Source organism: Papio anubis, chromosome 10 (assembly GCF_008728515.1).
Source record: "Papio anubis isolate 15944 chromosome 10, Panubis1.0, whole genome shotgun sequence".
Classification (NCBI taxonomy): Eukaryota; Metazoa; Chordata; class Mammalia; order Primates; family Cercopithecidae; genus Papio; species Papio anubis.
In genome coordinates, this window is record NC_044985.1 from 41,908,604 (window position 1) to 41,933,172 (window position 24,569).

Sequence of the window (24,569 nt, forward strand, 5' to 3'; positions counted from 1 at the left end):
TTTAAGATTGGAAAGTAATTTTCTTATAGTTTTAATGAAGACATTTTGATATTGCTTTATTTTTTTAATTTTAATTTTATTTATATATATTTTTTGAGACAAAGTCTCACTCTGCTGCCCAGGCTGGAGGGTACTGGCACCATCTCGGCTCACTGTAATCTCTGCCTCCCAGGTTCAAGTGATTCTCCTGCCTCAGACTCCGGAGTAGCTGGGATTACAGGCACCCGCCACCACCCCTGGCTAATTTTTATATTTTTAGTAGAGACAGGTTTCACCATGTTGGCCAGGCTGGTCTCAAACTCCTGACATCAGATGATCCACCCACCTTGGCCTCCCAAAGTGCTGGGATTACAGGCATGAGCCACCACATCTAGCCTTTGATATTAATTTAAAACCAGTTTTCAGCTTATAAGTTATTTAAATTATCTTTCTATAATAGACTTTAGGTGCTTCTAGATGATAGTTTCTGTAATAAATTGTCATTTTAACTCCAAGTCCAGTCTCAAGAAACTGTAGGTGAATAATGAAGGTCACTTTATGACAATTATTAGTGAAAATATAGTCATCTGCTTAGATCATTATTGGGAACAAGCACATTTTTCTTTTTCTTTGAAAATAAAAAGGGTCAAATGATATAAATCTTCCACTTGTGTCTCATGATAACTAAAGATTGGTGCTTAAAGCATAAGCATCTCTTTTCTGCCTCTCTTCATAAACTTGCTTTCTTAATGATTTTAATCAAATGTTCAGGTGAAATGGCATTGATTTTATATCATGAGGCTTTGAAAAGCAGCTCAAGAGGGTTGAGACACATTCAAACTAGTCATTGTAGTAGTGATCACAGATCATTGTGATGGCAGGGACAGGATAATTGAAAGATTCTCCTCTCTGGTCCAAAAAAAGTCAGCTGCACAAAGACAGAGCTGGGGAGACAGAGTTTAGTGGTGCATGTATAAAAAGATGATCATTATCTAGGTTCATGCCCTGAAATTGGTTTTTACATCTCACTGGTTTATTTTAGTCTGAACAGACCCAATTTTTTTCCCATAATATTAAGTTTTTTGAAGTACTTAAGGAATATTGTTTAATTTAAAGTCTTGTAGGATGTTCCTCATTTTTGATTTGTCTGATTATTTCCTCTTGATATCCAATTATTTACTTTGGTTCCTCTTTCCCCTGAATTTCCTGTAAACAATAAGTTGGGTCTTAAACAGGGGTTGACACACTATGACCCTGGGACCAAATCCAATCTACTGCTTATTTTTATAAATAAAGTTTTATTGGCACATAGCCATACCCATTTGCTTATATATTGACAGAGCTGAGAAGTTGTGACAGAGACAGGATGGCCCACGCAGCCTAAAATAATTATGATCTAACTCTTTTCAAATAAAATTTGCCAACTCATCGACTAAGAAATTGATTAGGTTCAGGTAAAATATTTTGGCACCAGGGTGATGTACTTCATATTATACCATCATGAGGCACACTGTCAAGTTGCCCCACTGTTGTGATACTAAATCAGTAGACTTGGTTAAGGTAGTGATAGCCAGCTCCCTCCACTGTAAAGGCATATTTTTCCCCTTTTAATTTAGTAATTCATAGAGTTATATTTGGTTCTGTGTAAATGTCTGATTTTCTGAAAAATTCTTTACCTAAAAGTTTCACCATCCATTGATGATCTTGAATTATTACATTAGGAAATAAAAAATGTTATTTTCCAAATCTATCATTTCTTTAGCATTTATTAGCTGACACAACAAAATAGCCTAAATTCACCCTATAATTTCCCTGCCCCAGACCTGGAATCAGTCATTTGTTTCCCAGTTGGTCCAGGTTCCTTTAGGTGGGAAATAACATCTAGAAATCAATATCTAGATACTAGGTACACTTATTGCCACTGGAGTGTCATTGTTTCTAGCCCTTACTGTGATGCTCTCTAGAGAGAGAAAAATTTTCATTTTATATTTAATATTAGTTTTGAAATTTTCATTTAATATTGGTATTTTTCTTTTATACTGAGTCCTAGTCCTGTTAATATTAATATGTCAATGTATATGTTTTATTCTACTGCAAATTTAAAATATTTCAAAGTCTCAATACCAGTGTTACCATTAATAATAAACCTAATGAGTGAAGTTTAGGATTTCTTTCCAGTACTTTTTCCCTAAGAATATATCCAAATAATATATACAGAGTACTGTTTTCTTTTATTTGTTACTTTTTTTTTTTCCGGTGAGGGGGACAGGGTCTCACTCTGTCACCCAGGCTGGAGTGCAGTATTATGATCTTGGCTCATTGCAACCTCCACATCCCAGGCTCAAGTACCCTCTCACCTCAGCCTCCTGAGGAGCTGGAACTACAGGTATACGCCACCAACCCTGGCTAATGTTTTTGTACTTTTTGTAGACACGGGGTTTCACCATGCTGCCCAGGCCACTCTGGAACTCCTGAATGTAAGCAATCCACCCATCTTGGCTTCCTAAAGTGCTAGGATTACAGGTGTGAGCCACCAAGCCTGGCCCAGAGTTTTCAAGTTAGTTAAAATAGTTTTTTTTCTCATGTGGTTATATTATCTTAGTTGGGAGGGGTTATAAAAAACATTTTTAGGACAATTGGGGAAATATGAATATGACTAGGTACTATTAGATATTATGGAATTACCATTCATTTTCTTAGGTATCACAATGGTATCATGGTTAAGTAGGTAATTGTCCTTATTCTTGGCTAATTCATGTCAACATAGTGATAAAGTGTCATGATGTCTGCAACTTTCTTTCAAATGGCATGGCAAAACAAAGTGTGTGTGTGTGTGTGTGTGTGTGTGTGTATAGAGAGAGAGAGAAAGAGTACAAATGATGAAGCAAATTGGGAAAAATATTAAAAATTAGTAAAACTGGGTAGAAATTATTTGCACTATTCTTATAACTCTTCCTTAGCTTGAAATTTTATCAATAATTAAAATTTAGAGAAAAGGGTGGGAGAGAAAGAAAAATATTATCACTGTTCCAAGTGAATTTTTTAAAGTGTTCCATACACATACACACAAACACTTTCCCACTTTGGGCAAAATTAATTAATGTATGTATCCTGGGGAAAGAAGCTTATAACTTTGCTCTGTTTTAGCAGAAGGGTCAGACCATACATAAGGCTCTGAGTGTTACACTGTGGAAGTGAATAGGCAGAAAGGAATGTAATCAGATGAGAATGGTGTCTTAGGTTTAATAGAATGTCAAGTTTTCTCAGCTTTCCTTCATTTCCGTTCAGTTTTTCTAAAGGTGAGATAGAACCCAAGTATGTAAGAATATTTTGCTTTTAACCAGCAATACTAATGTTCCCCGCGTCTTCCACCATCCTGCTAGACCTGGGATTAGCATACGTTTTGTGGAAAGGGTGCCAAAGAATAAATATTTCAGGCCGGCAGGCCATAGAGTCTCTGTTGGCATCTATTCAACTCCGTCATTGCAGCACACGAAAGCGGCCAGAGACAAATAAACTTGGCTCTGTTCCAACAAAACTTTACTTATGGACACAGAAATTTTAATTTCATTTAATTTCTACACAACACAAATTCTTTTTTGTCTTCTTTTTTCAACCATTTAAACATGCAAAAACACATTCTTAGCTTGCAGGCAATACAAAAAAACAGGCAGAGGGCCAGATATGGACTAACCCAGAGAACAAAAGGGAAAACTTACAATTGAATCTTTGTGTTAGCTGTCCTTTTAGCTGCCTAGCTTAACTTTGGTGAAGGAAAGGGGCTCTCTTGGATGGTGTGACAGGTTTGAGCAGCACTATACTCTTAAGCCACTGAGCAGAGAGCAGGAGACTCCTCTGAGACCTCCAAGATTAAAGAAGTCCATGAGCTGCTCTAAGTAGGGAGGCTTGCTTCTAGTTTGCAATCAGCGTGATTGAAGGAGTCATAATGAAGGTACTGGTAACTGGAACCTTGGTCTGTTAGTCCAGAATCTACTCAGAGTTGGAGAGCAATGTCTTATTTGCTCCCTTCTGCGAGTGAAACCACCTTACCCACTGTCTGTGCTTTGAGGCCTTTACCTTGACAGGTCAATCTCATGTTAATATATCTGTGCAGTACAATGGGTTTGCTTTCAGATACGAACTTATCTTATTTAAATAAATATATATTAGATATTGACACAAATAACTTCCTAAGCAATAAGCTTTATTTGTAATAATTTATATCCTTTAACAATAATGCCATAGTGATCCTGAACCACGACGTGTGGGCATCATCACTGTGGTGTCCTCTGGCCAGTGAGGATTTTCCTCCTAAACCCTCCTCCACTAAAATGGCAAATGAGTTGAAAGCATACTCCCTCCAAAAAGAACTCATAAAAGAAAGACCTTATAGGGATGGAGACAGATATGGGCAAAGAGAAAGATATAATATCCTCAATATTAAAAGTTTGTTAGGAGAAAGATTTACATTTGTTTCACATGGTCTCAAACAATAAAAGGAGGACCAATGTGTACCAGAGACAGATCTGAGCTTACAATTAAAAAAAAGGAATAAAAAAAGGAAAAGAAAAAAATTCTATAGCTATCAAAAGATAAAAAATAATGCCCTCAAAGATAGCAAGTTCAACATCAGGAGATGGACATGTACCTAGGATGTATGAAATGTAGGAACACTTAGTAGAGAAGTGGAAGAGATTTAAACATTAAAACCATTGAGCTAGATGACTTTTAAGATTTATGATCTATAATACTCAGGCTTGACAATTTTGGGATGTTACTCTTTCCTTTGTTTAGAACAAAAAGGCAAACGTAAATAACCAAGAGACAATTCCTTATTCTTCTAGTTTAACCAGAACTAAAACAAGTGTGGTTCATTCAACTATAACAAATCAGGGCCCTACCATTTGTCTAGTAGTGGTTTATGCTAGTTATTTTCCTCTTCTCAATGAATATTTATTGAGATGGGTTACCTAAAATGTGCCAGATACAAAGGTAGGATGGTGAAGACACATGCAAATTATACTTCAATAGAATTTACTGGAGTTTACTGGAGAAGATAAACATTTAACAAGTAATTACAATACAAAATGAGTGTTAAGATTGTACAGGAAAAGGGCACTATGGTGGGTTTTGATATGGGATCACAAATTATTTGATACTCCTCCTATTGAGAGTTTGGATCTAAATGCCTTCTACTTGAATCTCGATGGGCCTTATAATTACTTTGACCAGTGGATAAAATAGAAGCAACACTATGTGATTTCCAAGACTAAGTCATGAAAGCTTTAAGGCTTCCGCCTTTTTTGTTGGAAGACAAGCTCCTGGAGCTCAGAGGCATTATAAAGGAAGTCTGGCTCCTCTGGGGCCACTATGCTTTGAAGAAGCCAAGCTTCATGGAGAGGCCATGCATGGCTCCAGATGACAGTTCCCAGCTACACCCAGCTTTCTTTTTTTTTTTTAAATTTTTTAAAATTTTTTAATTTTTAAATTTTTTATTATTATTATACTTTAAGTTCTAGGGTACATGTGCATAACGTGCAGGTTTGTTACATATGTATACTTGTGTCATGTTGCTGTGCTGCACCCATCAACTCGTCAGCACCCATCAACTCGTCATTTACATCAGGTATGACTCCCATTGCAATCCCTCCCCCCTCCCCCCTCCCCACGATAGGCCCCGGTGTGTGATGTTCCCCTTCCTGAGTCCAAGTGATCTCATTGTTCAGTTCCCACCTATGAGTGAGAACATGCGGTGTTTGGTTTTCCTACACCCAGCTTTCTAGTCATCTCAGCCCAGATGAAAGAAGTCATCAGATTATTCCCCTCCCCAGCCATTCAAGTTCTCCAAGCTCAAACTCCAGAAATTACGAAACAGGGACAAACTATCCTCTCCATGTCCTGTCAAAATTCTTGACTCTGTCCAAATTCGTCTCAACAGGCATATGAAAACATACACCAAGACGACCTAACTTCAACAAGGGGCCAAAGAAGGTCTCATTGAGGAAGTCACATTTGTGCAGAGACATGAAGAACACATGAATATAGTCAGCCACAGGAATGTTCCCAGTAGAAGAAACATCCATCTGAAGACCCAGTGGATCTACCAGGAACTGACAGAGCCCAGCAGTCTGGAGAGGAGTAGGAGGGGCAGGAGTCCAGTGACAGATTAAAGAGCTAAGCAGAGTCCAGCTTTGGGTATCCCATGGGCAACATTAAGGCATATGAACTTTACTCAAAGTGTGAAGAAAAACCACAGAAGGGTTTTCAATATCTGAATGACATGACTAGCTGTGTTTGCTTTGGGGCAAGGCTGAAGAAGTAGGTGTTGTGGCTGCAATTAGGGTGAGAGAGGATGGTGGCCCTATCAGGGTGATAGCAAAGGATATCGATATTCAAAAGGTAAATTTCCAGAATTTAATAAGCCCTTGGCTGTAGGAGTGGGGAGTAAGAGAGGGAAGAGTCACCTTGGGCTTCTGATTGGGCAGTGAGTACATCCTGTTGTCATTTACAGAAAAGGGAATGCCGGAGGAAGAACAGGGTGGAGAGAGTGATGAATATCTTTACCTGAGGCATGGAAAATGTGAAGTGCCAGAGAGACATCCATATAGCAAAGCCCCAGAGACAGCTGGCTAAACATTGTAGATAAGGAGGAAGGTGTCGAGAGAAATGAATATAATAGTGTGTATTGTACTCCGGGTGCTTTATATACATCGTTTCCTTTAATTCTGCTAACAACCACTTGGGTGTGTTCAGTGACATTGGTAACTTGACTAAGGTCATAGAGGTAGGAAGTGGTAAGGTAGGGATTTTAATACAGATTTTCTTACTCCACATTAAAAAAAGACAATCATAATGCCAGATGATTCTTTGTAGGTTTGGAAGGTAGCAAAATCAGCATTTGTGAATGCCACTCCAGTCAGTTTAGTGAGTGACCTAAACAGCTAACAGTATGAACACCGGTCAGAACAAGAGAAAGCTGTCCAGCTGGTCCAGGTCATGATGCAGATGGCAATGCCACTTGGCCTTGATGCAGAGAGTTCACTGGTGCCCTGGTGTATTCTGGGTGACTAGCATGTCTTATAGAGCATGTCAAAACCTTTATAGGTTCTCACATAGTAGAGACCTTCAGGGTTCTGCAGCACAATCATGCCGTCCTTGCAAGTTGTAATTTTTCTTTTAAGATCTAGCTCTTTAATCACTATTGGACCCTGGTGATCATTATGATAACTATCATTTGTCAAGCAGATACATGTGGTAGGCATTGTAGTAAGTGTTTTCCATGTTTTAGTGTGTTTATCCCTCACAAGAACCATATGAGGTATGTATTTTTTTAACCTCCATTTCAGAAACAAGAGTTTGGCTCCTGATCTTAAGATACCAGGTAACAATGAGACTCACAGCTATTCTAATGAGCTGGGTGTCATCTGAGCCACCAGATGCTTCTAGGAGTTCCTAAGCAGTACCAACTCATTAAACCAAAGTGGAATGGGCCTGAAGACCCAAGTAATTTACACAGACAGGCAGCTCCCACTCAGCATGCCACTCCTGCCACAGCAGCATCCCTCCTTCAACCCACACCCACAGCCCCTAAGACCCCCTCTGGAGAAAGGAAAAAATGAGCCAGTTTTACAGCTGGATCTACACATGCACTGGTCCAGACAGAAGCTGAGTGCTGGGATTGATGGCACTGCTCAGAGAAGTCCCTGAAAGGGGACTGAGGAGGGAGATTTACCATGCAAATGTAATTTCTATAGGATGATTTCCATGTTCACTTTACCTGATGTAAAGAATTAGTGACTGGCTCATATTAGTATTCAACAAATAGTTTTTAACAGATGAATAAAAGATGGATTAGTAACATTTTGTGGGCAGTAGCTAATGGTTTGGCCAGTAGGTTACAGACATTGAAGGAATAAGATTGGAGGATTTGTGAAAATAAGTCTCCGAAAAATTGTTGGAATTAGTCCAGAGTGCACATATATTGTATGGAGGTGATTTTAAAGAAGTAGGTGGGAGTCATGGCCTATTATGTGTGTATCAGTCTTCTTCTCCAGCAACCTGCCACTTGCTCAATGGGCTTATGATAAAATGCTCCTAGTGATGGGAACAGGGGCTATGGACTGCTCAACCATGTAGGTTGCTTTTATCAAGGCTAATCCGACTACTGTACCTGTGAGTCCTTAACATGGTATAATACCCCAGGGGAATCAGCCAATTTTAGCCAGTTCCAATATTTTACTGCACACTTTTATCATGGAAAGGACAGAAAAAAATAATTGGATTTTCTTTCACTATACACTGTTTTTTTGCCAACTGTGTATCCATAATATCCCACAGGACATTGTTTCTTCCTAAGGAAGTCCATTTACTGTGTAAGAAGTAGAGCAATAGGCTGGAGCGCAGGCATTCACCGCATCACCCGGATGCTGCTGTCCTTATAAAACGACAGATAGCCAATTGAAGACTCCGCTACAGAATGAACTGGGAAGCAATATTTTCTGAGGTTCAATGCTGTTTTGTAAGAAGTGATTTTGCTCTGATTAGTGACCAATATATGGTGCCATCTCTCACAAAGACAGAATATGCACATAGTTGTACCATTAAATACAAGTGGGAATGGTGCTTTTCACAATTAATCCCAAAGATCCTTTAATAAAATTTCTGTTCCCCATCCCCAGGACTCCAGGCTCTGCTGGTTTTACTTCTAATGCTTCCATCAGAGGACAACAATGGTTACATTGACTTAAGATCTGATGCAAATGTTTGCCTTTTGGGGTTTGTCATACCATGAAGCAAACAGACATAAAAGAAGGTTACAATGTTGGTTGGAACAATAGACCTATCAAGGGGATATAGGAGTACTATAATTTAATACAGGCAGGGAGAAGCAGATGAAATCCAAAGAATCCCTAGGACATCTTATGGAATTGTATGCCAGGGATAAAAGTCAACCTATGCAATCAAGTCCTTCAGAAAAGGTAGCAGTCAACCTATTAAGTAAAGAACTGCAATCAGTCAAGATGCTGGCTGAAAGCAAAGGGCATATGTAATTCACAGTAGAGAAGGGAAATTATAAATCTGAATTATGATCTTGACCATTTGCAGAAGCAAGGACCACTTACAGAAAGGTGTTCATCCTTGATCTGACACACACACACGCATACACACACACAAACACATACACACTTTCTGTTCACTTCCTTCACCTCCCTTTTCTATACTATTTTATATGAGGTGTTGTTATTGGTAGTGAACTTTAAAATTCCATTCATAGGTCATGGAATATCAAGATAGATCATGACAAGATGAGAGGATGATGGGACAAAAAGATATGACCTAGGGATCCTGGATTTGGAGCTGGATGCTGTCACAAATAAGACTTTAAGTTTATTCCCTTTGGGAATGAAGTGAGTACATTTTGGGTTGTAAAAGGTAAAACAACAGTGTTAGGTGGAAGCAAATTTTTTGCTGTTTTAAGTATAGAAAGAAGGCTATGTGTTGATTTTTCCAACTAAAGCTGTGAACTGTAGAAGGTGTTCTCTTTCTTTTTTCTCGGCTTCTGAGCCCCCTTCCTCCTTTGTAGAAACTCCCACTGTAAGCGGAGGCCTGATGCATGCTTTCCCAGCCTCCTTTGCAGTTAGAGCATGAGTGTGGGACCTGAGCTCAGCCCCATGGATGCTGTACTTAGAAGTCAGTGGTGCAGAGAAGCAGGGCCTGTTGAGGAGCTGTTAGGACCCTGAGCTGGGTGGCACGACAGGAACAGGAACAAAGGCAGTGTTGCCAGCAGAGATGTCCAATGTCATGACACCACAGAGGAGGAGGCACACCATGGTGTCCAGTAGTCATAGTTAAAACTTAAGAGGATAATTCCGAAGGGAGTTGGGTTCCAAACCTGATTCTTTTCTGTCTTCCCAGATTTCATTATTCCCAACTGTTTGGTAAGCTTGGGTCTGTGGCCTAACTGATGCTTCTGTGGGTTAGTCAAATATCTTTCCGGCTGGGCATGGTGGCTCATGCCTGTAATCCCAGCACTTTGGAAGGCCAAGGTGGGTAGATCATGAGGTCAGGAGATTGAGACCACGGTGAAACCCCGTCTCTACTAAAATTACAAAAAAAAAAATTAGCCAGGCGTGGTGGTGGGCACCTGTAGTCCCAGCTACTTGGGAGGCTGAGTCCAGAGAATGGCGGGAACCTGGGAGGCGGAGCTTGCAGTGAGCCGAGATCATGCCACTGCACACCAGCCTGGGGCAACAGAGTGAGACTTTGTCTCAAAAAAAAAAAAAAAAATCTTTCCACAGAAATCTTTTTACTACAAAATTTAACTACAAAGGATTTCTGTTGCTTGTAAGCTAAAACCTTTGTAAATGCAAGGAGGATGGACTAGATGCATTGTAAGATTCCTCCCAGCTTTAAAATTATGTGACACTGTAAAACTTATGTTAGAATATATAAAGAAAATAACCCCAGATTATAAACATACTCCCTTCACTAACCTTCTAATTCTTATTTAATATCATCTGATGGCTGTATTTATGTATGTATAGATATAAATAAACATAAATGTATATTTTTATACATATATATATATTTTTTCAGGGGTAGTCCCCCAAAAGAATAAACTTCAAGTACCTGGAGTTCTATGGTATCCACCAGGGTACTGGCATATTGTAAAAGCTACCATTTTATTTCTCCCAATCTATGGCTTTATTCTCCTTCCTTCATTTAACCTATACCAGATAAGTTTCTGCCTACCTAGCCCTGCAGCTTTATAAAATCTTTGCAAAGTTTATGCCCAAAAGGTCAGTATTTCATTACTTAAAACTGCTTAGTAAAACTCCCTAAGAGATTAGTAATAAAGACATCAGTAAAGTATATAATGATTGCCTCCATATCACTCACAAATACTGGGTGACATACTGGAGGACACAGCATCCTTTACTGCTGAGGAAGCTGCAAAGCATTTACCTCTGCATATAGGCGTAAAGGCTGCCAGAGAGAAAGGCTGGGTTACCCACAAAGGGATGCCCATCAGACTAACAGTGGATATCTCTGCAGAAACCCTAGAAGCCAGAAGAGAGTGAGGGCCAATATTCAACATTCTAAAAGAAAATGATTTTCAACTCAGAATTTCCTATCCAGCCAAACTAAGCTTCATAAGTGAAGGAGAAATAAAATCCTTTACAGACAAGCAAATGCTGAGAGATTTTGCCACCATGAGGCCTGTCTTACAAGAGCTCCTGAGGGAAGCACTAAATACAGAAAGAAAAACCAGTACCGGCCACTGCAAAAACATACCAAATTGTAGATCATCAACACCATGAAGAAACTGCATCAACTAATGGGCAAAATAACTAGCTAGCATCATAATGACAGGATCAAATTCACACATAACAATATTAACCTTAAATGTAAATGGGCTAAATGCCCCAATTAAAAAACACAGATTGGCAAATTGGATAAAAAGTCACGACCCATTGGTGTGCTGTATTCAAGAGACCCATCTCATGTGCAAAGACACACATAGGCTCAAAATAAAGGGATGGAGGAATATTTACCAAGCAAATGGAAAGCAAAAAAAAAAAAAGCAGGGGTTGCAATCCTAGTCTCTGATAAAACAGACTTTAAACCAACAAAGATCAAAAAAGACAGAAAAGGGCATTACATAATGGTAAAGGTATAGAAGCAACAAGAAGAGCGAGCTATCCTAAATATATATGCACCCCATACAGGAGCACACAGATTCATAAAGCAAGTTCTTAGAGACCTACAAAGAGACTTAGACTCCCACACAATAATAGTGGGAGACTTTAATACCCCACTGTCAATATTAGACAGAACAATGAGAGAAAATTAACAAGGATATTGAGGACTGAACTCAGCTCTGCATCAAGCAGACCAAATAGACATCTACAGAACTCTCCACCCAAAGTCAACAGAATATGCATTCTTCTCAGCATCACATTGCACTCACTCTAAAATTGAGTTAGAAGTAAAACACTCCTCAGCAAATGCAAAAGAACAGAAATCATAACAGTCTCTCAGACCACAGTGCAATCAAATTAGAATGCAGGATTAAGAAATTCATTCAAGGCCGGGTGCAGTGACTCACGCCTGTAATCACAGCACTTCGGGAGGCCGAGGTGGGTGGATCATGAGGTCAGGAGATCGAGACCATCTTGACCAACATGGTGAAACCTGTCTCTACTAAAAATACAAAAAAACAAAAACAAACAAACAAAAAAAACATTAGCCAGGCATGGTGGCAGGCACCCATAGTCCCAGGTACTCAGGAGGCTGAGGCAGCAGAATGGCGTGAACCCAGGAGGTGGAGCTTGCAGTGAGCTGAGATCGCACCACTGCACTCCAGCCTGGGTGACAGAGCAAGACTCCATCTCAAAAAAAAAAAAAAAGTTCTTTGAAACCAATGAGAACCAAGACACAATGTACCAGAATCTCTGGGACACAGCTAAAGTAGTGTTTACAGGGAAATTTATAGCACTAAATGCCCACAGGAGAAAGCAGAAAATATGTAAAATTGACACCCTAATATCACAATTAAAAGAACTAGAGAAGCAAGAACAAATAAATTCAAAAGCTAGCAGAATACAAGAAATAAATAAGATCAGAGCAGACCTGAAGGAGATAGAGACACAAAAAACCCTTCAAAAAAAAAATCAATGAATCCCAGAGCTGTTTTTTTGAAAACATTAACAAAATAGATAGACTGCCAACCAGACTAATAAAGAATAAAAGAGAGAAGAATCAAATAGACACAATAGAAAATGATAAAAGGGATATCACCACTGATCCCACAGAAAAACAAACTACCATCAGAGAATACTATAAACACTCTATGCAAATAAACTAGAAAATCTAGAAGAAATCAATAAATTCCTGGACACATACACCCTCCCAAGTCTAAACCAGGGAGAAGTCAAATCCCTGAATAGATCAATAACAAGTTCTAAAGTTGAGGCAGTAGTTAATAGCCTTTCAACCAAAAAAAAAAAAAAAAAAAAAGCCCAAGATCAGACAGATTCACAGCCAAATTCTCCCAGAGGTACAAAAAGGAGCTGGTACCATTCCTTCTGAAACTATTCCAAACAACAGAAAAAGGATTCCTCCCTAACTCATTTTATGAGGCCAGTGTCATCCTGATACCAAAACCTGGCAGAGACTCAACAAAAAAGAAAATTTCAGGTCAATATCCCTGATGTGAAAAACCTCAATACAATACTGGCAAACCAAATCCAGAAGCACATCAAAAAACTTATCCACCATGATCAAGTTGGCTTCATTCCTGGGATGCAAGGCTGGTTCAACATATGCAAATCAATAAATATAATCTATCACATAAACAGAACCAATGACAAAAATCATGTGATTATCTCAATAGATGCTGAAAAGGCCTTCAATAAAATTCAACACCCCTTCATGCTAAAACCCTCTCATGCTAAAAACTAGGCACTGAAGGAACATATCTCAAAATAATAAGAGCTTTTTATGACAAACCTACAGCCAACAGCATACTGAATGGGAAAAAGCTGGAAGCATTCCCTTTGAAAACTGGCACAAGTCAACAATGCCCTCTGTCACCACTCCTATTCACCACAGTATTGGACGTTCTGGCTAGGGCAATCAGGCAAGAGAAAGAAATAAAGGGCATTCGAACAAGAAGAGATGAAGTCAAATTGTCTCTGCTTTCAGATGACATGATTGTATATTTAGAAAACCCCCTCACCTCAGTCCAAAATTTCCTTAAGCTGATAAGCAAATTCAGCAAAGTCTCAGGATACAAAATATATGTGCAAAAATCACAAGCATTCCTATACACCAATAACAGACAAACAGAGAGCCAAATCATGAGTGAACTCCCATTCACAATTGCTTCAAAGAGAATAAAATACTTAGGAATACACCTTACAAGGGATGTGAAGGACCTCTTCATAGAGAACTACAAATCACTGTTCAAGTAAATAAGAGAGGACACAAACAAATGGAAAAACATTCTATGCTCATGGATAGGAATAATCAATATTGTCAAAATGGCCATACTGCCCAAAGTAATTTATAGATTCAGTGCTATCCCCATCAAGCTACCATTGACTTTCTTCACAGAATTGGAAAAAAACTACTTTAAATTTCACACAGAACCAAAAAAGAGCTCATATAGCCAAGAAAATCCTAAGCAAAAAGAACAAAGCTGGAGGCATCACACTACCTGACTTCAAACTATACTACAAGACTACAGTAACCAAAACAGCATGGTACTGGTACCAAAACAGATATATAGACCAATGGAACAGAATAGAGGCCTCAGAAATAATGCCACACATCTGAAACCATCTGATCTTTGACAAATCTGACAAAAACAAGCAATGGGGAAATGATTCCCTATTTAATAAGTGGTGTTGGGAAAATTGGCTAGCCATATGCAGAAAACTGAAACTGGATCTCTTCCTTACACCTTATACAAAAATTAACTCAAGATGGATTAAAGACTTAAATATAATACCTAAAACCATAAAAAACCTAGAAGAAAACCTCAGCAATACCATTCAGGACATAGGCATGGGCAAAGACTTCATGACTAAAACACCAAAAGCAATGGCAACAAAAGCCAAAATTGACAAATGGGATCTAATTAAAATAAAGAGTTTCTGCACAGCAAAAGAAACTATCATCGGAGTGAACAGGCAACCTACAGAATGGGAGAAAATTTTTGCAATCTCTCCATCTGACAAAGGGCTAATATCCAGAATCTACAAGGAACTTAAACAAATTTACAAGAAAAAAACAAGCCCATCAAAAAGTGGGCGAAGGATATGAACAGACACTTCTCAAAAGAAGACATTTATGTGGCCAACAAACATATGAAAAAACGTTCATCATCTCTGGTCATTAGAGAAATGCAAATCAAAACCACAACGAGATACCGTCTCTTGCCAGTTAGAATGGCAATCATTAAAAAGTCAGGAAACAACAGCTGCTGGACAGGACATGGAGAAATAGGAATGCTTTTACACTGTTGGTGGGAGTGTAAATTAGTTCAACCATTGTGGAAGACAGTGTGGCAATTCCTCAAGGATCTAGAATCAGAAATACCATTTGACCCAGCAATTCCATTACTAGGTATATACCCAATACCCAGGATTATAAATCATTCTGCTATAAAGACACATGCACATGTATGTTTATTGTGGCACTGTTCACAATAGCAAAGACTTGGAACCAACCCAAATGTCCATCAGTGACAGACTGGATAAAGAAAATGTGGCACATAAACACCATGGAATACTATGCAGCCATAAAAAAGGATGAGTTCACGTCCTTTGCAGGGACATGGATGAAGCTGGAAACCATCATTCTCAGCAAACTAACACAGGAACAGAAAACCAAACACTACATGTTCTCACTCATAAGTAGTAGTTGAACAATGAGAACACATGGACACAGGGAAGGGAACATCACACACTGGGGACTGTTGCAGGGTGGGAGGCTAGAGGAGGGATAGCATTAGGAGAAATACCTAATGTGGATGATGGGTTGATGGGTGCAGCAAACTACCATGGCACGTGTATACCTATATAACCAACCTGTACATTCTGCACATGTATCCCAGAACTTAAAGTATAATAATACAAAAAAGAAAGAAAACAACCTAATGCTCCAACAAAAACTTTCAAATATCTGTAGCACTAGTTATGTACCAAAATAAGAGTCTGTGTTACTGAAGAGGAGAATTTGAGATAATTTATTCTCAAAAAGATCATAGCACCTAGATGTTCTATTTGGAATTACAGCATCTGTGGTCAATTCATTGACACATACATATGACACAAAAATAATGGTGGGCATAAAGGGATGTAATAACGCTCATTTATACTTTAAAAAACATATTCTAAAGCATTTCTGATTGTTGTCTGGCCTCTACCAGACACGTACTTGCTGACATTCCATTTTATGACCCGAACAAGTAAATGCAACAGACAGATCAACTTAGCGTACAATGAAAATCCAGTATCTCTTTAAATGAACAAGATTTCCAAAATCAAAAATCAAAGTTGTAAACAACAAAGTAAAAGCAGCCTAAACTACTCAGCAAACGACATGCTTCAATTGCTTGTGGTTTGGAAGGAACCACATATGTACAGTCAACTTGATGTACAGTCATCAGGAGCTAAATCATCATCCAAGACCTCTTGAATGACCCTCAGCTGTGCCATCTCTGCCCATCTGGTGTTCCATTTGCCCACGGGCACAAGCTTGCTTGCTCATTTTCACATCAAAATGGCTATATATTGCTTTGTCCTTGAATTTCTTATCCTCTCTGTCAATCATGCTTGCTTAGCTAAACTCCATTCGAGAGCTACTACAATCATATCCAAATAATCTGTGTATCCATGTCCCAATTTATGAACACACACACACATCTCCCACAATTTGTTTTGTTACACTGAGGAGCAGGTCATAAGTACTATTATTATTATTACTGTTGGCCACCAATGAGGTTTCTTTCCATCTTTTAAGTTACTGCTAATTTGCAAAACATTTCTAATATACATATAAAATACAAAACAGTCCTATTAAGAACTGTATTTGTTTAATGGTTCACAGTGATCTTTGGACTATATCATTTGGCACATCCACTTGGAATGGGGATTTGGTTGACAGAGACTTAATGAACAAGAGCAATCCTACTAATTTTGAGAAATCTCATGCTGAGAAGCAAAAACATGACAAATGTTTGTAAAAATTTCTGATTAAGTCACTTTACTAAACGTACTCTTTAAAGATCTCAAATATTAGACTGTGAACCCACTTTAAATTTCCTTAGCGCCTTTCAATACAACATGTTGAAATTTGCACATTGTTAAGAAAAGACATGGAAAATAGAGAGAAACATCTGGCTTTGTTACTTAGAAAACACAGTAACTGTCAATTCCCCGATGCTGGCAAGCACCTCAAAACACACACTAGATTTGCAAGGCCAATTTAGTGTTAGAAAGGCAGCTGGCTCTAGTCTCTTCCTTCCCAAATGGTCATTGACATCTTAAACTTCAAATGTTTACTGTTTTACAACACAGGAAAATGCTGTTATTTGGGAAAAAATAACCTAAAATTAGTGTTTTTTGTTTGTTTGTTTTTTACTGTGGAAAGCAATGTTTTCTCCACTAAACACACACACACACACACACACATACATACACATAACTGGGTTGTTAGAAAAATAACATGCAAAATTTTTACTTGAAGAGGTTTTCTAGAATTCATAAACTGTTCTATGAATGTAAGTTTCACCTATATGACCTCTCTGAGCTCAGTGAGGGTACTGTCTGGGAAAAGTAAAATTATGGGCATTTCTGCAAAAAGTGGAATGGTCTCAAAAACCCAGTAGATGACTTTGGGCCCACATTTCAGAAAGTGTAGAGAGAACTCTAGCACAATGGTTCTTAAATTTTGCTGCACTTTAGAATTCCCTAAGAATTTCCCAAAAATGTGGGGATCAGAATTTTCCCCAGAGATATGAATTTAGTTGGTCTGGGATCTGGCCTGGGCATCAGGACTTTCAAAAGCTCCCCAAGTGATTCTAATGTAGCAAAGAATGGAATAACAGCTGCTCTAGTATTACATGAGCATTGACTGATAAAGTTCTTAGAACCTGTAGCATCCATTTGTTGGTTGTATGCAACTTCAGTTTTTTTGGTCATGAAATGGTATCTAGAGGAACTCCTTAGCTACGTAAATCTGCTTTTAGAAATCTTTAAAATTATCTTCTGGAGTATATTGTTAAAACATTTTTGAAACATTAAAATTAGCACAAAGGAGGTAAATTGAGAAAAGCAAGCTATTTATTAAATTACAAGAAACAGCAATGGAGATAAGTAAATGAAAGGCCACAATTATAATTATCCTTATTAAAGCAATAATTGGCAAATACAGAGGAAGAAGATTGTTATGTTAACTACAAGAGAGCTGAACTTCAGAAAAGTTAAAGATTGAACATTGTAATAAGCATTTTCAAAATGTCATAATGTAGAGAGGAGAAAGGCCCCTGTGCTTGGAAGAACAGTCTAATTTCTGCTTGCTTGCTCTGCAACAGTCACTGATAATAGAAAGCAGTGATGCTAAGGATGTACAGTGAATGAGATATGACCCTTACATATCCTCGCTTTCTACTCCTCCCTGTGTGTAGAATCTTTCGCTACCCAACATAAAGAATATTCAGTAAAGAAAGTTTCTGGGAACAGGGTAAGTGTTTAAAATCACCTGAAAACAAAATAAACATATACAACAAAGAATCACTGCAGCTGTAGAGAACTCTACACTGCAGTGACCAGGGCACCAGTATTGGTCCCAACAAGGTTAGTTAGGAAGCGCAGTCAGTGCCCTGCTGAAAAGAAAGAACAATCACTGTATGCGAAAGAGAGACAGTTTAGCTTTCAGCCCTGGTGGGGTGGGGGGAGGGGGAGAAGACTTTGGAGGACTAAGTGGCAATGTTTTGGGATGGCTAGAAAGGAACCACCAGCATAGAGTTACAGAAACAAAATAATACAAAGAATAAACATTGTGGTTAAAAAAAAAAAAAAAAAGACAAAGATACGTTCTTATGTCTATTTTGAAGACTGTCATTTGTTACCCCAAAAAACTAAAGGTATCTTCCACTTAATACTCATATTTTGATTAGTATTTTAACTTTTACACATTTTGCTATACAGTTTGCTCACCAATTTGAAGCCCATCACAAGACAATCAATGAAACTGAAACTTAGCTGTGGCAAGCACCCCAATATCCATCAATTTATTGTTGTGACATCAAAAATGAAATGAAAACTACTAGAAATTAGGTAATAAAAACACATATTTCAAACCTTGTAGAATATGGCCAAAATAAACAGGAAAAAAAAACTACAGCCAAATGAATTGGTTAGGAAATAAAATACACTGAAAACAAAATAACTAAAGCTTTCAACCCAAGAGGCCAGGAAAAGCACAATAATATTCAGGGTTTCATTCTTTGTCTTCCTTCAGACTCCATCCCTGATGACATGAGTCACCAACTCTAACTCATGTAAATACTTCACACACATCTGTCAGCTTTTGTAGCACTTCTGCTTCCCACTGTCACTTCCTTAGTTCAGAGACTTTTTCTCAAAGAGCTTACTGAAGGAAACTTATAATTGGCTTCTTGGTCACCAGTTTCTACCTATTTCAAAAATAATTTCTGTCCTCACCAGAAACAAAAAAAAAAAAAAAAAAAAAAAAAGATGAACTTTTCTAAAGGATCTAGTAGAAGTCTAGAACTGTAGAGCTATTTGGAAGCATGTCCCCAGGCTGGAGATTAAATTTGGTATATGTGTCAGCTCTCCTTAATAAAATTTCAACACAAAAAAATCAACAACATTTCTAAGTGAAATTTGACATAAGAATAGCTAAGATATTTTTGAAAAGAATAATGAGTGAACACTTGTTCTACTAGATAGCAAAACAGAATAATTAAAACAGCATGCTATCAATGTAGAACTATAAACATAGATCAGTTTTTAATCTAATCAAGAGTCCATATGGATATAAAAGTATAATTAGAAATGTATTATATAACAAAGGTGGCACGTTAAATCAGTGGGTAAAGATGAATCATTAAATAATTGGTGTTTAGATAGTTGGCTATCAATTTAGAACAATTTAGCTCATATCACTCATTAAAATAAGTTCCAGATGGCTACAGAACTACACTTTAGAAGAAATATGAATAATATATACTATTTTAAAAGAATTAGGTAGGTTTATTTGCAGAGATACCATGTATCATTTTGAAGTTTGTGCTTTACAAAACTGATCCATGACCAGAGATCCAAATGAAGTATGACATCCAGCTTTGCCTCTGCTTGTCAAGCTGTATGCTGTGATTCAGAAGGGAATCTTTTCCTAATTTGTCCACTTGTAGTAGAAGCAATATGCACTCTGCCACCAGGAGGAGGCACCTTTTCCTAACTAGCACAAAGGACTTATATGCCAGTAGCAGCCTATAAATAAGTTAGTAGTAAATAGTCGATTTGTACATACATAAATGCTTTTTTTACACAAATGGTTGCTATAGACTGAATGTATCTGCTCAAAATTCATATGTTGAGGGCCTAACCCCCAATGTGACAGTATTTGGAGATGTAGCCCTCACAGTGGGAGTCATGCCCTTATAAGAAGAGACACTCAAGTACTTGCTGATTCTCTCTTCACCATGTGAAGTCACAGCAAGATGGCCCCACTCTGCAAGCCAGGAAGAGACCCCTCACCAGAACCTGACCATGCTGGCACGTTGATCTTGGGTTTCTAGCCTCCAGAATAGTGAGAAAATAAATTTCTGTTGTTCAAGTCACCCAGTCTATGATATTTTGTCATGACAGCCCAGGGTAACTAATACAGTGGTATTATATTGTTAAATGTATTGTGATTTTTGTTGCTGTTCTTAAACTTGATTTTATATAGGTACATACAAAAGAGATAGCATGTATGTGTATGCATTTAAAAACAATAAAAGCAATGACTTTTAGAGAAGAGACTACATGAGGGTAGTGGTTAAGGGCACTTTTGCTTTAACTTTAATTTTTATAATAATGTCCTCATTTTTACATTTTACTTAGAATATTTTAAAAATATTCATTTAAAATGTACCTATATATGTACTACATAAAATCTTTAAGAACAGCAACAAAAACCACAATACTTTTTTTTTTTTTTTTTGAGATGGAGTCTCGCTCTGTCATCCAGGCTGGAGTGCAATGGCATGATCTCGGCTCACTGCAACCCCAGCCTCCCGGGTTCAAGCAATTCTCCTGCCTCAGCCTCCACCTCCTGAGTAGCTGGAATTACAGGTACCACTGCCACCAGGCCTGGCTAAAAAAGCACAATACATTTAATAATATAATAACATTGTATTAGTTAGCTTGGGCCATCATGACAAAATACCCTAGCCTGAGTGACTTGAACAACAGAAATTTATTTGTTCACTATTCTGGAGGCTAGAAGCCCAAGATCTAGGTGCCAGCATGGTCAGGTTCTGGTGAGGGCTCTCTTTCTGGCTTGAAGTGTGGCCTTCTTGCTTTAATATTTTGAGAAAAAATACGTTAGTATTTCATGATGTAAAAGTCAATTGATAGGAATCACTTATATTTAATGAATACTTACTGTGTTCCAGGCAGTGAATATGTTACATTCAATGTATCATTTGATCCTTGCAACAATCTTAAGAAGTAGATACTGTTTATATCCTCAATGTACAGATGAGGAAACTGAAGCACAGAGAAGTTAAATAACTCATCCAAAGTTCACACAGCTATAAAGGATAGAGCCAGTATTCTAATGTCAACCAATTCTAGAGCCTTCCCTCTTAATCTCAATGGCATGTTGAGAAATAAAAATAGGGTATTAGGAGGTTAGTGGAAACTTGGGCAAAAACAATTTCGATAAAATGAAGAGGGCAAAAGACATATTCTAATAGATTGAGAAGGTAAATGTAATTAATAAAACAATTATATGTCTTTTTTTAATGTTGAACCACATGAAATTGCCAATACTCAACCATTTTGACCTACAAAAATGGAATTTTATGTGGTTCAACCTAATATATAATTTTATTTTATTTTTTTTGAGATGGAGTCTTGCTCTGTCGCCCAGGCTGGAGTGCAGTGGCGCGATCTTGGCTCACTGCAAGCTCCGCCTCCTGGGTTCACGCCATTCTCCTGCATCAGCCTCCCGAGTAGCTGGGACTACAGGTGCCCGCCACCATGCCCAGCTAATTTTTTTGTATTTTTTTTTTTTTAGCAGAGACAGGGTTTTACCGTGTTAGCCAGGATGGTCTCGATCTCCTGACCTCATGATCCGCCTGCCTCGGCCTCCCAAAGTGCTGGGATACAGGCATGAGCCACTGTGCCCCACTGAATATTGTTTTCAAGAAATATAATCTTAGAATTTAAAAATAGAAAAGGGAAGTAAATGACATAAGTTTTCAAACCCTCAAGGATATGTGTGTGTGTTCTGAACACAGATCTGGAAACTGCTTCAAGCCAGCTTATGCTGATATGGAAAAAAAGTGTCCGTAGTTAAAATATCAAACACAAGGTTTATGAATTGCATTTCAGTAGTACAGAAAAATGTTTTAACCAATCAACCAAATTTCTTAGTGCTATGTAGTTATGAAAGAAGACAACTTCTGGTTACTATCAAAAGCAAAACCTATCAGTAATTTTGTATGTTGAACTCTATCTCCCTAAGTCACAAAATGAGGAATATACTTCTATAATATTATAAAAAGTTTCCTGAGAATTATATCTCTTATATATACTGATATTTTAAAGGCCTTTTTCACTGATTTTCCATTGGCAAATAAGCATTGGACTCATAATTATCTGAATCTACAGTATTTTAACATAAGAGTTGAACAAACAGATCATAGGCCCTTAAAAGTTGATTAACTCTGTCCTCAGAAGTTATCCAGTTCAGTTTTACAGAGGACAAAACAGAGCCTGTGGAGGTGGAATGACAGACTTTCCCAAGGTCATATAAAATTCAAAGAGTCAAGACTAAAACCGTGGTCTCCGGGCTCCTAGTCTTTAGTACTCTTTTTAGTATCTTATAATATGCCTATTTTTTTGTGTTACGTAATGCAGATTAATCTGACTTTCCTTTTCTTCTTTTTCAACTGAAGTTCTGAATCAGCTAATCTTGATAATTATTGGGACAGGAAGCAAAAACTGAAATGACTCTGTAATCAAAGAAGCTCCCTGACTATGAGGGGTAATTTTAGTGGAAGCCTGTCTCCTAATGCTGGAACTACATATCTGTTCTGTTTTCCCCATTCCTTATAATTTCTGTGGCTCTCTTTCATTTTGCTAGGATAGCTTTAGACTGATCAATCTGCCTTTGCCTTGCCCTTTAGTATTTAGCTGTTTGGGAATTCTTATCCACCTCCTTGTTTCTGACCCATGGCCTCTATCCACTTAGGTCTTGGTTCGTGTTTGTTAATCTAGGTTCTCATTGATGGCTTCACCTTCTAACCATTAGCCCTGGCTTTGCTATATTCTCAGTTCTCTCAGTAATAGATTATACTAAACTCTAAAATCCTGAGCTACCTGGGAAATAATGTGCATTTTGTACAGAAAATCCTTAGGAATGCTTAGCGTCTATTTGAAACTCCAGATTCAATCTACAACCTCAGTGATTAGAGTTTGAGATAACAGTCACATGGGTCACAAAGGAAGCTTCCTAGATACAAGTGAACCTCATTGTATCCAATGGTTATGCCTTCCAAAGTTATATGTAAGTCTGAGGGGCAATTTTCAAGATAGGTTTTATTTGTTATAGCAATTTTAGGTTCCGAGTGAAATTAAGCAGAAAGTATAGAGTTCCAGGAAATCTTTTTAGAGTGACTAAGGTAAATATATCAGGGAAGATCACTATTTAAAGGAAATTTACTGTGATTTATGATATGAAATGAGAGCTCTCTCTTCTTTATCTTTTGTGAAAATCACTAAGGAGCTAGCTAAATTAGATAACTATGCCAGTTATCAGTGTAATGCCTCACAGCTCCACCCTTCATTGTCTGCTCTCTGAAAATGGAGGTGGACCCTCTATCTGTCCCTTGCCACTGGCAAAATATTAAGCTGTGTCAGAAGAGGGTGCTTGAAGGACACTGCAGAGGAAGGGGATTTCCTTCCTGGTTCGTGTGTTTATGCCTTCTTGTTCATACTGTACAGCTGCCAGCAGCACGTGTAGGGGACACAAGTGTTGCTGTGTCCATGGAGTTCCAATGGTGCACTGATGGTCAGTCCCATCAAATTTCAAAGGTACTTCTATGGTCAGATTTCCACTGAGCCTTGCAAGCATCTCAATAATTGGCTTCCAGCTTTGGCCTGCCTGCACCCAAGTTGGGTGTTCCCTGTTTGCCTAGTGACTATTGAGCTAGCTCTGTCTTAATCCACCCGAGAACTTCACCATTCAGAGGGGTCATGACCATAGCTTCTACAGTAAGGTGTGAATCCCAACCATGGAGAGGGCTCCTCAGTTCCAAACTTGGTTCTTCCTTGGGAACCCTCCTTAAGTCCAAGGGTATTCTTTAGCATGCTATTTATCTCTTTATATAGAAAGGATTTCCTGTTAGAGTTTATCATTCTTTCTCTTAAACTTTCCCTGTTCAAATTACTATATGTTTTTTATCTCCTAATCGACCCTAACTGATACAGTAACTTTGCAAAAAATAACTTAAATCTCTTATTGTACTCACATGTAAACTGAGGAGACTAGGCTACTTGATCTCAAATGTCCTTTCCAGGTCTAAAATTACATATTTCTAGGAAATTCCAGATTTTTTTCAGGTATTGGGCATGCCCTAAGTATGTTATAATAAACACCACACAGCACTGTATAATTCTGTACTGTCTTCCCCAGCCTCTGTCACAGTAAATGGGTTTTCCTTCTTATTTGAATAACGGTTTTCTCCTTCTGGGTCAAGAGATAGTTACAGCAGCAGCCAGTATCATTTTATGCACACAGTGGGTAATCAAATACTATCAAATCCTCTGTGAGGGTTTTAA

At 38.1% G+C, this 24,569-nt stretch overlaps 1 protein-coding gene and 1 long non-coding RNA gene across 2 annotated transcripts in view; one reads left to right on the plus strand and one right to left on the minus strand.

The window, feature by feature from the left end:
- LOC110740877 overlaps positions 1-24,569 on the plus strand; it is a 76,150-nt gene that overhangs the window by 41,957 nt on the left and 9,624 nt on the right. The window lies entirely within an intron of this gene.
- CCDC148 (coiled-coil domain containing 148) overlaps positions 1-24,569 on the minus strand; it is a 278,990-nt gene that overhangs the window by 28,609 nt on the left and 225,812 nt on the right. The gene's annotated exons all lie outside the window — the stretch shown is intronic.